This window comes from Trichomycterus rosablanca, chromosome 19, assembly GCF_030014385.1.
Source record: "Trichomycterus rosablanca isolate fTriRos1 chromosome 19, fTriRos1.hap1, whole genome shotgun sequence".
NCBI lineage: Eukaryota > Metazoa > Chordata > Actinopteri > Siluriformes > Trichomycteridae > Trichomycterus > Trichomycterus rosablanca.
Window position 1 is genome coordinate 24609922 of NC_086006.1, and position 13292 is coordinate 24623213.

General features: G+C 45.1%; 1 protein-coding gene across 4 annotated transcripts in view; it reads left to right on the forward strand.

The window, feature by feature from the left end:
• Positions 1-13292, forward strand: part of prdm5 (PR domain containing 5) — a 95497-nt gene that overhangs the window by 30910 nt on the left and 51295 nt on the right. The gene's annotated exons all lie outside the window — the stretch shown is intronic.

Sequence of the window (13292 nt, forward strand, 5' to 3'; positions counted from 1 at the left end):
ATTCTGATATAAACTATATTATGCCCCTGTCCCACCTGTTTACACTCCTCCCCAGCGTTTCCCCTCACACCGTATCTTGGGTTCTCATTGGCTGTTTGATATAGCACTCATTGCCAGTCGGGCAACTCGGATCCAGATATCTGACATGCTAGAAATCTCGCTTCGGCGAGCCACTCGGATCGAGTTGTTGAGTAGTTCACACATAGCGATTGAGAGCCGAGTTTCAATCGCCGAGCGAACGCTGAGTTGCTCCCGAGCCGGTAAATCTAGTGCCGACCAGTCGGCGAGCGAATATCAGGGCAAAAATCGTGTCGTGTGAACTAGGCATTAGTACGAGCATTTGAAAATGTTTGCGCTGTTTCAGAATCGGAAGAACGCTTTTTAACAAGGCAGACATGCTGCAGTCCACTGATCTGTAGCTGTTGTGATGCTCTGTGGTGTGAAATGCAAAAACTCCCTCTGCAGCAGTAACGTGTTCCATTTTACCCGGTCTTTACCTGACAGATGCCTTTCTTTAGCTGCAGTTTTGTATTTTCCTTAACTCGCACCTTTACTTAACTATGACACGTACATGTCAGCTTTGCTGGTCATGAATTCTGCTTCCAGTGATCCATACTGAGACAAAAGCGCAGATTTTTTTTTTGTAATTCATCTCTGAATTGTTAATTTGCGCTTGGGCATTTTTAAGAGAAGTGCGAGAAGGCAGGACCTAATGAGAAAGGTGAAATCAGTGCAAAAATATGCAAAGAATAGAGTACGCACACAGACTACAAAAGCCAAATCCCGGACATTTTTGGTGATTTAGAATTCCCGGCCGGACTCATTTTTTAGGTCCAAAAAAGAGGACGTGTCCAGGGAATAAGAGGACGTATGGTCACCCTACACAACGTCCACTTCTGTTAGACAAAAACGGAATCCATGTCTACAGCATACGCCGAAGAAAAGGAGCCAGCTCGTATTAGTAAGGTCTTTCTAGTATGGTTTTCCTACGTTTCCTGCTTTTTCCAATGCTAATTGAATGACAGGGGTCCGAACGGCGAGCCAAACATTCCTGCGTGCGGCCATGACAACGTTTCAGCGTGAGGCCACACGCAAACACACCAGAACACTTCCTCGCCTCCCCCCATTCAGGTCTGGTCTCTCTGAAATATACTGATACTGATACAGATACAGATAATCTTGCTTCCTTTGGTCTTTTTCGGTTTTCTTTTGTCTGGGGTTCTTTTTGCCAGTTTTTTTTTTTATACCACTTATGTTCTCTGTTAACGATTTTCTTTAAACACCAGCGTCTTCCCACAATGTCATTTAGAACATCTTCCAGCTGGATCTCTATCAGAGCTTTAGAACTATAGAAGGAACGACAGAAGGATGGTAAGAGAGGGACGGCTGCCAAAACGAGCATAGAGAAAAGAACTTCTCATTGTCCTCAGTCTTGTTTTGGAACGCAGCTCTGTAATAAGACGCTTGTTCTTTTTCAGCCGCTTGGTTTCATGCTTAATGGGGTTATGATTGTAAATTGAAAAACACGTCTTCAGTGCTTCTCTTGGGCTCTTTGAAGAGTCTTGTTTTCCTTCCCTCAACCCGAGATTAAAACTGGGCGTCTGCATGCACGTCCCGTAAGTGGGGTGTTGACGGGGTTACACTAGATGTGAACCAAAGCTCAGACGCCTGTCAGCCACACCCATTGCTAACAGATGCAAGTCAAGCATACAGCCATGCGATCGCCATAGACAAACACTGGCAGTAAAGTGACTCATACTGAAGAGCTCTGAGACTTTTAGTGTTTTCCCGCCATACGTTCTGCCCCGTTCTGCCAAATAGAGCAACAACAGCGCAGTCGCAAAACTTCACAAGCTGTTTGTATGATACACCATCGAGCTCCAAGGCACTCGGGTGATGCAGCGGTTAATTATGCTACCTCACTACTTCTGGGAAACAGGGTTGGGCATCTACATACAGACATGATTGGCTATGTCTGAGAGGGGGGGTTGCCGGGGCTTAGTGATGGATTGCCCTCCTGTTTGAGGTGTGTTATGGCATTGCGCCCAGTGATTTCAAGTAAACTGGACCCACAGGGTGGCACGGTGGCTTGGTTGGTAGCACTGTCGCCTCACACCGAGAAGGTCCTGGGTCCTTTCTGTGTGGAGTTTGCATGTTCTCCCCGTGCCTGTGTGCGTTTCCTCCGGGAGCTCCTTTTTAACCTCCATTTCTGCTCCACCTCACTATTTGGTAAAGCCAGGAAAAACCAACCTAATGAACTAAATTAGTTTTTTTGAACACGTGTGGATGGGATGTTCAGGTGTCTACATAGTTTTTACCGTGCAATGTATCTTTTGACGTCCATGTCAACTATTTTTGTGTCTCGGGAGACAGATTGAACTTTATGACTTTATGATCCTGGAGTTGTCTTTGTCCACAAACTAACACAACACACCCTTTATTAACACTGCCGCTCTTCTTCTCCTCTCACACTTCCATGTGCGCGTAAACATGTCTGGCTTAAAAATGACAAACGGCCGTCCCGACCAGCGAGAGTAGCGTCCGCGTCGGAATGTGCGTGCGAATGTTTACGTTTAGGTTTGTTCGTGTATAGAGGCTGGTTTAACCCATGTTTGGAGGGGTAAACAAAGAGAGGGGTGTTTGGGAATGCAGTAGGAGGGGTGGGAGAGAGGGACGCATCTCCACACAAGAAAAGAGCCAAGGAGGGAAGAAGAAAAAAAAAAACAAGTAGAGGAAGAATGGCGCTCTCCAAGACGGCATCTAGCAACATGACCTCTGACCCCTGCTGCCTGTAAATCTGTTTCTCTAAGCTCAGGCATCCTTTCACTTTTATTAGCCTTGCCCCCCCCCCCCCCCCCCCCCCCCCCCCCAAGCTCTCTCTGTCTAAATTCACACTGAGAAATCATTTATGTGGCATCCAACACACGTTACAGAAGTCTACACTGCAGTGAAAAAGTATTTGCCCCCTTACTTTAATGTCTCATATCTTCGCACTAATTTGAATAAATGATAAACACAAATGCAGCCTTTAAATGATCTGTCCATTTTTTAAAGATAAAGATTTATTCAAAACCTAAATCACCCACGTAAAATTTACCCCCCCCCTCCCCAATCTAATAACTGCTTGCACCAGTAACAACTGCAATCACAGTTTTACGGCCTTTTTTTGTAGAATTGTTTTAGAATTGTTCGGCTACGTGCCCAGGTGGCACAGCGGGATATTCCGCAACCACACCAGCGCCGAGATTCTGAACGCCGCGGTTCGAAACTCGGCATTGCCTGCAGCAGGCACGTCTCTGCTAGGGCGGGAGGACCGGACTATGTGTGTGGGGTCTTCAAACGCTGTGTAAGAACCCTGATTAGCAGGTAGGTGAAAAAGGGTTCTGGTAAGGGCTGTGCGCGGGTCGGAGGAGGCATGAGGAGCAATATACCCTCCTCGACTGCAATCGGGGATCCCCCACTAGCGGAAGACAAATTGACTACTAGGGATGTAACGATGCACCACAAGACAGTTAAAAATCGATTCACATGTGTACCGATTCAAATCTGTTATTCATTTAAGATGAATCGATATTCACTTTAAACAGCAGAGGGCACTGGCGCTATTTACCGCCCCTGGTTGACATCACTATAGGGTTGCCAGGTTCAGAATTTTCCAGGCAAATTTATTTATGTGAGGATACTTTCTTTATTTGTGTTATTCATATATTTATTTAATGTGGGATTTATTTCATTTCAGGTTTTTTTTTTTTACACAAAAAGGGAAATGTGCAGCATTGTTTTGCATAGTTTGTACCTACCTCAGAAATAAAAGGACATTCATTATTTAAATAAATAAAAGATTTTATTTTATTTTTTAAGAGAATTAATGAAAGGAAACTGTCATAATTTCTCTTCAATTTAATTTTGTTTAAAAAAACGGGGAAAAATCGTATCGTGAACCCAATATCGTGAACCGCATCGCATCGTGGATAGAGTGTATCGTTACATCCCTATTGACAACGCTAAACAGGGAGGAAAAATTGTTCGGCTACGTTGAAAAGTTTTCAAGCATAAACGGTCTAAGGTCCTGCCACAGCATTTCAATGCGATTCACGTCAGGACTTTTAACAATTATTTAAATAACTTGAGCAGGATATCAGTGAAGGATTATCAAAAACTCTCCCTGAGCTCAAGTCCTGAAAGTGCTGAAGACCAGCGCTGAAAGACCTGAGGGGTTAATCCCTCACCATGTGTTTGATCAGCCGGCAAAGGAAAAGTCTACAAACAGCGTTTGTTTTCTTTAGCACACACTCTAAAATAGCTAACCTTATCCATAAAGGTCTAACCAATCTCTTCCTAATCCAGATCCAGATCCTGTTAAACCCCGTCATGCTGGAAAACTGCAGTCGTGAATTAGCACGTCTGATCAGACTTTATTAGGCTCGTCGCTTAGTCGACATCTGCATTTTTACTTTTGGGTTTTAGACTTCCTTCTTGAGAATTGGGCGACATGGTGGCTCGGTGCCTCACTGTCACCAAGTTCCTGTCCACTGTATTCAATCGTAATTGAGTCGCTTTGGATAAGGACGTCTGTTAAATGCCATAAATGTAACTGTAAATGTGTAGTGGGGCTGGGATCAGGGCTCTGTGGAAGCCACTGGAGTGCTTTTAAGTGTGTTTATTGACCTCACTTTATGAAAGCATACTTTGGGTCTGTCCGAAAACTACACTACACAAAACTCTACACAAAACTCTCTACACGGACGCATTTTACGTCCATTTTACGTCCTCCTATGCTCCCGAGAAGAAGGCATGTCCAAATTCTTAGATAGCTTAAGATGTTGCCTACTGAGGTGCCTGAATTCTAAGTGATAATCTGACTTAATAACAAGGGAGCATCCAATGCTTCTTTAGCAGTGAAGGCAATCCCATCATTCAGTGCGGCACAACTTTTCTCACAAAAAATAACAATTATTTTGGACGAATGCGGAGCAACCAACTGAGTTGTTTTTTTGCATTTTATGCATTTTCTCCACTTTTCTCCCAATTGCCTGACTGCGTCATGCTTCATCTTCACCAATGCCCGGTGTAATTGAGGAGAACGAAGCTAACCCACGCCCCCTCCGACACGTGGGCAGCAGCCGTATGCATTTTGTCACCTACACTTTGACAAGTGCAATGCAGATCAGCACTGTGTACGGAGAGACACACCCTGACAGCACTCTTTTCCCGTCTCTGTGCAGGCACCATCAATCAGCCAGCAGAGGTCGTAATTGCATTAGTTATGAGAAAGAGACCCCATCCGGCTTTTAAATCCCACCCCTGTTTGAACAACAGGCCAATCATTGTTCATGTGGCTGCTCAGCCAAGCCGGCAAGCAAAACTTAGACTCAATACGATGTATTCGAGATCCCAGCTCTGGTGTTCAGCGTGTGTTTTACCGCTGCGCCACCTGAGCGGCTATATTTTTATTGATTTTAACTTGTATAAAGGTGCACTTAAAGTGACACAAAAGTGTCACTTATTTGTAAATTCAGGCTCGTCAGGGACAGTTTAACCGTTTTCAGGACACGGAGGGACATGTTAGCTGGCATACTAGCAGGTTGTGCCGCCTCAGCCCATTTAAATAATCTGCCTTATGAGTTTGATGTCTTATTAGAATCCTGTCTACTGAGGCAGCTGCCCAAGTAGGCAGCAAGGCAGCTCACTAGGTTTTCGAACAGACCCACTGTATTTGATATAATTTATTTTATACACCTGAAACTGAACTAATTAGGAATGTCACATCCTTTTGACGCCGGTGTACATCGGTCTGTTCATGAAGACCATGTTTATCCGTTTTCGTACAGGACTGATCATGAATGTCACACTGTAACAGTGTGAGCGCTGGCACCAGCACCGGGTTAACACATCCCAGATCAGAGCGATTTGCCTGCCATCAGCTTCCTCATGTGCCAGCAGTCTGTCTGGTCTCTTCTTTTTAGTCCAGTATGTTGATTATCGGGCGCCACTGAGGCCTCGATTGTTTTCCGACAGGCACTTTTTTGGAGTGTAGTGTTTTGGCTGAGCTGTTTCCAAATGTTGGGTTGATTTAACCTAAAGTGTTAAACTCTGATCTTTAAAGGGTTTTAGCTTGTTTCCTGTGCCTGCCAGTCCAAAATAAGGAGGCGTAGTTTATTTACCTGCTCATCCTACTGAATAATCCATGTCCTCGGTACCCATCAGTCCTGTGAAAGAGGTCGAACCTCTGTTTATTATATAGGCTAGATCTGTGTGCCCGTCACTCCAAAAAAAAAAGGAAACTTATCCAGTCTACCTCTTTACCTGCCAGTCTCAGTGCAGGAGGAGAGGTGCCGCCTCTGCCCCTGTCAGTCCTGTTGAAAGAGAATGTGCGTGACCTCTGCACTTCACGAGCCCCAGTAAAGATGGATAGGTGTGAACTCTGCCCCCGTCAATTCCAGTGACCGAGCATGGGTGTGACCTCTGCCCCTGTTAGTCACAGCAAAGAAGAATAGACGTGGCTTCTGTGCCTGTCAGTCCTACTGAAGGAGGATAGGCATGGCCTCTTTGCCTCTCCACAAGAAGGGAGATGAACTTGGTCTCCATTCCTCTCAGTTCTAGTGAAGGAGGGTGGGGTTCCAGGTAAGGAGGAATAGAGGATAGAGGTTTTCATGCCTGTCAGTCCAAGAGATGAGAAAATAGAGAAATTGTGCCTGACAGTCCCACTGAAGAAGATGTGTCCTCCCTACTCGGGAAGGGTATCCTTGTTCCTCTGCTCTGTTTCTGTCAAGGAGACATATTTGCATTTTAAATGTCCCAGTACAGAAGAACAGCTATGGGCCCCCCCTGTTTCTGCCACCTCTGCTGAAAGAGGATAGACATCTGATGATGTCTGAGGATCCCTGCCTATCAGTCATCGTGACAAGGGACGGTGTGGCCTTTGTTCCTGTCAACCTATTTAAGGAGAATAGCTTTGTTGGTCTTTATGTCATATATTTGACCCCTTTTTTGCATCTGTAACAGTCTCTACTTATCTGGAAAGGCTTTGCTTGAGGTTTTAGACTAGAGTATTTGTGACGTCAGACACTAACATTGTACAGTTAGGTCTGGCTCCCAGTCTTTATTCCAATTTATCCCAAAAGTGTTAAACAGAGTTAAAATCAGTGCTCTGTGCAGGTCACTGGAGCTCCTTCACATCAAGTTAAGACAAATCAAAGTTGCTTTACAAAATCCAGGACCGACAGACCAAAAACCCTGTTGAGCAAGCCAAGAGCGACAGTGGCAAAGAAAACTCCTTTAAAATTACGGGAAGAAACCTCCATCCTCCTTGGGTGTATCGTCTGTAATGACGGAGGATGTTCATCCTTCATACCCCTCAGTTCACGTACGGCAAATGTTGTCTAAGGAGTCGTGGCCTCTGATGGGTTCGATTCAAAATACCACCACACATCCAGTCACCTTGAATTTCCGCATCTAAACATTTTGGTTTCCTGGATTATTAAAATGTCTGTAAATGGTGAAGGTTCAAACGGGTTTTGGAAACAGTTACGGATCAGAATGGGGAGCAAGTGAAGGCAGCACTGTTTAAATGGCTCAAGCATGGAAAAGGTGTTTTCCTGTAAAACCCTCCAAACTGCTTCCTTAGACAGATCTCAGACTGGCACTGTGACTGGATGGCTTGTTTACCAGCCCGCTCTGGCACTGTGTCACGGACCAGCTGTACCCGAGTGAATATTCATGCGCCTCTAACGCAGCGCTGTGTGCATTATTTGTCGTCTGGTCCGCGGGCGACATCACGTCACGCGAGGCCGTTATTGCCCCGGGGATCCGCTCAGCAGGACTACATGAAGGCAACACTAACAGAATGCAGACACAGAATGACATCACTGGGCGTGACACGGTGGGGAAAGGACCCAGGTGTAGGTGTTTTCCCTGGATTCATGTTTCAGTGAAAGGCGGCTTGTAAAACAGAGACGTGGAATGTATCTGTATTCAGCGTGTTTATGACTGGGCCGTGCCACAACATGTAAAAACACAGTGTGTCGCCAGTCAGACAAAATCCGGACTAATTAGTAGAACACGTTTTCCATGTTCAACTGTGTTACATATTTTTTGAGAACTGGCTGTACTGGAATATCACGAGTCAATCATTAAAGACATTTGTTAGAGACATGTACAGTATGTCGTGGTAGTCCTGGGATTTCAATGATTTCTGCAGCCTTCTTTGTCCAAAACACTTTTTTGTACTAATTTCACTGGAAAATGTGCTTAATTTTACAGACCTCATTACTCATCCGTGTTTTGACCCCCCCGCGTCCACAGAATTGTTTTGGAGTTTTGCAAACTTAGTTACCAGAGTCGTGTTTTTAGCTGCTTTAGACTGTGACATCTTGGTCATTCTGTCTAACCGATTGCTAGTGTAACCGAGCGTCTTTAGAGCTTATGAAGAAAGAAATAGTCTGTACATAGACAAACTATCGTAGGTATATTTCTTTACTGACTTGTTCTTTTAAGCACAGACTACAGAGAGATGATCACGTGTGTAGTGAAGCACACTTTTCCACTGATTATGGAATCCACAAAGGTACAAAATGCACTCTGTGCAGCGAGAGATTCTGAACTCCTTGGTTGCCACCGGTCGGCTGGGCGCCATCTAGCGGGCATAATTAGCAGTGCCTGCAGCAGACACGTTTCTGCTATGGTGGGATGACCGGACTATCTGGGTGGGGTCTTCAAACGCTGTTTAGGAAACCTGATTGGCAGATAGAGAGGTGTAAAAGGGTTCCACTAAGGGCTGCGCGCGGGTCGGAGGTGTGAGCAGCAATATACCCACCTCGACTGAAATCAGGGATCCCCCAGCAGCGGAAGACAAATTGACCACACTAAATTGGGGAGAAAATGCATAAATAAAAAATGCACTCAATACGTAAACACATACATCAGACATTGGCAATGTTTCTCTACACACGTGATCATCTCTGTGCTGCGCCTTAAAAGAACAAGCCAGTAAAGTATTCTGTTCCTGATAGTCTGTCTATGTACTGTTTATTTTTTTACTTTATAAATTCAGCAAACTCTAAAGCTAAAAACACGACTCGGGTAACTGAGTTTGGAAAACTCCCAGTCAATTCTGTGGACACGGGGAGGGATGACAATTTTCTGTGTGTTGTAGCTTCCATTCTGTCATTTAATTTATGAGTGTAACTGAATGACTGCCATGCAAAAAATCTGTGAAGTCTGTGACATTTTCCTGTGAATTTAGTAGGGCCCTAGTTATAACGCTTGTTTACTCCACTCTGGGACATTGTGGAAAGTCTGGAGGATCCAGTATATTAACTGTCTTTTGCTGTCGGGCTCTGAAACTCCGTCCACTAAAAGTTTCAGGATCCTGCAAAGGAATGAAATCGTCTTTTGTCTGACAAGTGTCTTCTTGCCAGACTACATCCTAACCGGCACAGACTTGAATAGTATCCAGAGACACGAGATGTGAAGGCTGCAGGGCGCTGCAGGGCTCTCCACGACCGCCTGAGCGCATCACAGATCAGAAAAAAATGTTCCGGTGCTCTTACAGAGGACGTACATGTGCATCGAGTTTGGATCTAAAGAGGATGAGTATGTCTGCATGTGCAGGGGTATCTGTCTGATACATGTGCTTATGGGTAATTCCTCTGCATGTTCTCTCTGCTGGAATCATGGCCTCTCAGTAGTCAGACATGACACACACTCGCTCTCGTACCCTTACGGTCAGAATCCACATCTGCACGGGGGAATACTGAAATCCCAGCCTACATATATACACACATACATATCGCTGCAGCGGGACGCCAGCGTGCGATGCTCCGACGCTCCGATGCTCCGGGCAAGTAACCGATCCGGATGGACGTTACGGTTATTTACGTCTCCTGTGCTTTTAGTCATTTCTCTCTGTATGATCTCGATCTAGATGGACAAACGTTAAACGATTGTGCTCGAACGCTCGGTTGATGAGTTACTTTCCTGACTGAAATATTCTAATCGAATGCTGTGATGAGCTCAGCGTTTGGGAATTGCAGATCCATTAGCAGTCATAAATCTGCAGCTGTAATTCGAATTCAAGTTTGGTGAACGCAGTCCTCAATTCAACGCCGTGCATCCTAATTTCCTCTGTCGAACGTTCACATGCAAGATCCATGTGGTATCAGTTACCCTCCCACATGTTCATGCAATAAAAAAAACATCAGTTTATTGGATCAGAGAGGATCCGTATCTGCTCTGATACTGATCCAGCATCTCATATTAGCCCTATTATGTATTATCATGTAACTTGTGGGCCTGTCTGAAAACCTAGTGCGCTGCCTTGCTGCCTACTGCCTACCTGGGCAGCTGCCTCAGTAGAGAGGATTCTAAAAAGACATCAAACTCATAAGGCAGATTATTTAGACGCACTACTTACGGACACTCCCTCGTTATTCAGTCAGATTATCGATTGGAATCAAGGCACCTCAGTAGGAGCATTTAAGGCATCTAAGAATTTAGACATGCCTTCTTCTCGGGAGAGTAGGATGACGTAAAATGCGTCGTAAAAGGCGAGGGCGCCGCGGTGGCTCGGTGGGTAGCACTGTCACCTCACAGCAAGAAGGTTCTGGGTTCAATTCCCAGCTGAAGCGGCCCGGGTTGTTTCAGTCTGCAGTGTGCATGTTCTCCCCGTGTCTGTGTGGGTTTCCTCCGGGAGCTCCGGTTTCCTCCAACAGTCCAAAAATGTGCAAGCGAAGTGAACTGAAAATACAAGATTGTCCATGACTGTGTTTGACATTAAACTGGAACTTATGAATCTTGTGTAACCAGTAACTACCATGTCTGTCATGAATGTAACCAAAGTGTGTAAAACATGACATTAAAATCCTAATACACAAATAGATAGTCAGAGGCGTATTCAACTACCATTTAATGTCCAGTTTACGACTGCAGCCTTGGTAAATCCTTTTATTTTTAAGGTCGTCTGAATCCTCACATTCATTCATTTTCCATGTCAGCTGTTTTTATTTCTTTTTGTATTTAATCACACTGTCGTGTTTAGCTGCCGCCGTGGTTCATTGCAGACGTTATAATTGAATTAGTTTGTGGGTTTTGCTGTTTGGAAAACGCTGCTTAGCAACTTCTACATTTTCCCCTCATAAAGGCACTGAAGACCGGTCTTGTTGTGTTTAGGTGTGACACTTTGGTGTAAGTGCAGCTGTTTACAGTCCTCTAATGATCAGTGGCAACCCACTCTTGACGTGAGGAAACATCTTTAGCTGCTTTTCAGTAACATATTTTTGACATGTTAAATACTTTTTTCCTGGCTGCTTAAGGATTTTAGGATCATTCTGGTTGGCACACCTGATTTTGCTTTTTTTTAAGCACCCCTGTTTGTTTATCCAGGCTTGGCACTTGCACTAACAAGAGCATCCCCCAATGGCTAGACTGTTCAGCCATCCCCCTTTCCTAAGACATAGCCAATCACGTCTGTGTAGATGCCTGACTGGCCGATAGTGGGCTTGCATGATTTACTGCTGTGCCATCTGAGTGCCTGTTGGCATGTTAACAGCCAAATATAGAGTCATAACTGAGACCATGAGCTTACTGGATACGTTTTAAAACCATTGACAATAGTATGGAGTTCCAACTGGTTATAAGAGCCTCCACAGTTCAAGCAATTTGAGGGTTAAGGGGCAACTTGGCAACCAGTAATCAGAAGGTTGCCGGTTCAAGCCCCACCACTGCCAGGTTGCCACGGTTGGGCCCTTGAGCAAAGCCCTTAACCCTCAATTGCTTAGATTGTGTGGTCACAACTGTAGGTCACTTTGGATAAATAGCGTCTGCTCAGTGCCTGCCACAGACACAAATTGGCCACCCTGTTGTGGGTGTGGTCTTCAAACTCTGTGCAAGGACCCTGGTAAGCAGACCAAGGTACCTGTGCAGAAGCACGGGCATAAAGAAGGGGTCGTGAGCAGCAATATCCCCTCCTCGAACGCACTCCGGGATCCACAGCCGTGGAAGACAAAGTTACTATGCTAAATCGGGAGAAAATGCATAAATAAATACAAATAAAAAAAGCGTCTGCTAAATGCCGAAAATGTAAACGAAGTCCAGTATCATAACCGCTGAGCTACCTTTGTTACCTCTACACTGTCTGTGGAAAGTTGTGCCCATTCAGTTTAAAAAGGTAGTTTGTATTGTCAAGCACTGATGTTGCACAAGAAGGTCTGACTCACAGTCGACAATCTCGATCAAATTCATCCCAAAAGTGTTCAGTAAGGTTGAGGTCAGGGGTCAGGACTGGCTACTGGAGTTTCCTCAATGTTAATCAAACTCATCAAACTACGACTTTTTATTGCCTTGTTGCTTCAAAAACATATTCATTAAAAGTGGTGTCCACAAACTTTTGTAGGATTTCTACCTCCTCTTTGGTCTAAGGCTTTGCATGCAGGCACACATGTGTTTGTGTACTTAAACCTAATCCACACGGGCCTTCTTAGCTTAAGCGTTGAAGGAAGTAACGTGTTATGAGATATTTAGCAGAGCCTCTCTCTTCACCGGCAGGTCAGATGGAAAGATGTCCGGGAAAGATTTCAGTTAAACGCTTATCAGTTCAAATGAACGATATTACGTTACTCGCTCGTGTGGAGACTGAGCAGAGCATGTGTGTTGATATCTAAGAGAAGGAAGCTGTGAATCTGTGACGGACAGGGCTAATGTAATTCAGACCGCCGCCTCAGAGCTACAAAGCGTTACACACAACCCCGACAAACATGCTCAGCGGGCGAGGCATGCGACGGGGACAGCCATATGTCGGCCAGACCCACAGCCGCACACGATAGGGGTGCTAAATGAATCGATTGGCTGGGGCTCGGGGGCCGCTGGAGACTGCCAGGGCTAAAGGTAAGCTCCAGAGGCACCCGGGGGTCACACACACACGGTGTCTTCTTACAGAGCATGCCAAATCAATTAGCCCCTCTGTTCCTCCACACACACATCAGGTCTCATGCTAATCCCCAAGTGATGAGGCTCAATCGGAATCCAGCTATAACGGCATGTGGCGAAAGCTGGCGAGCTCCAATTCAGGTGAATCAAATGGACTTTGTTCTTAGAATAGACTGCAATGGAATTTAGCAGCATTGTCTAGATAGGCGTCTGATTAAAGGCTCATCTGTTACATTTGCTAGCGTTCTGAGACAGTAAACCATCAGTGCAGATTAGCCTGGTGCATCCAACCCAGATAAGGTCAGTGTTCATAACTCCATATGAATAAGACATTGTTGAGTAGAATGTAAAGCCGACTGTCCATAAAC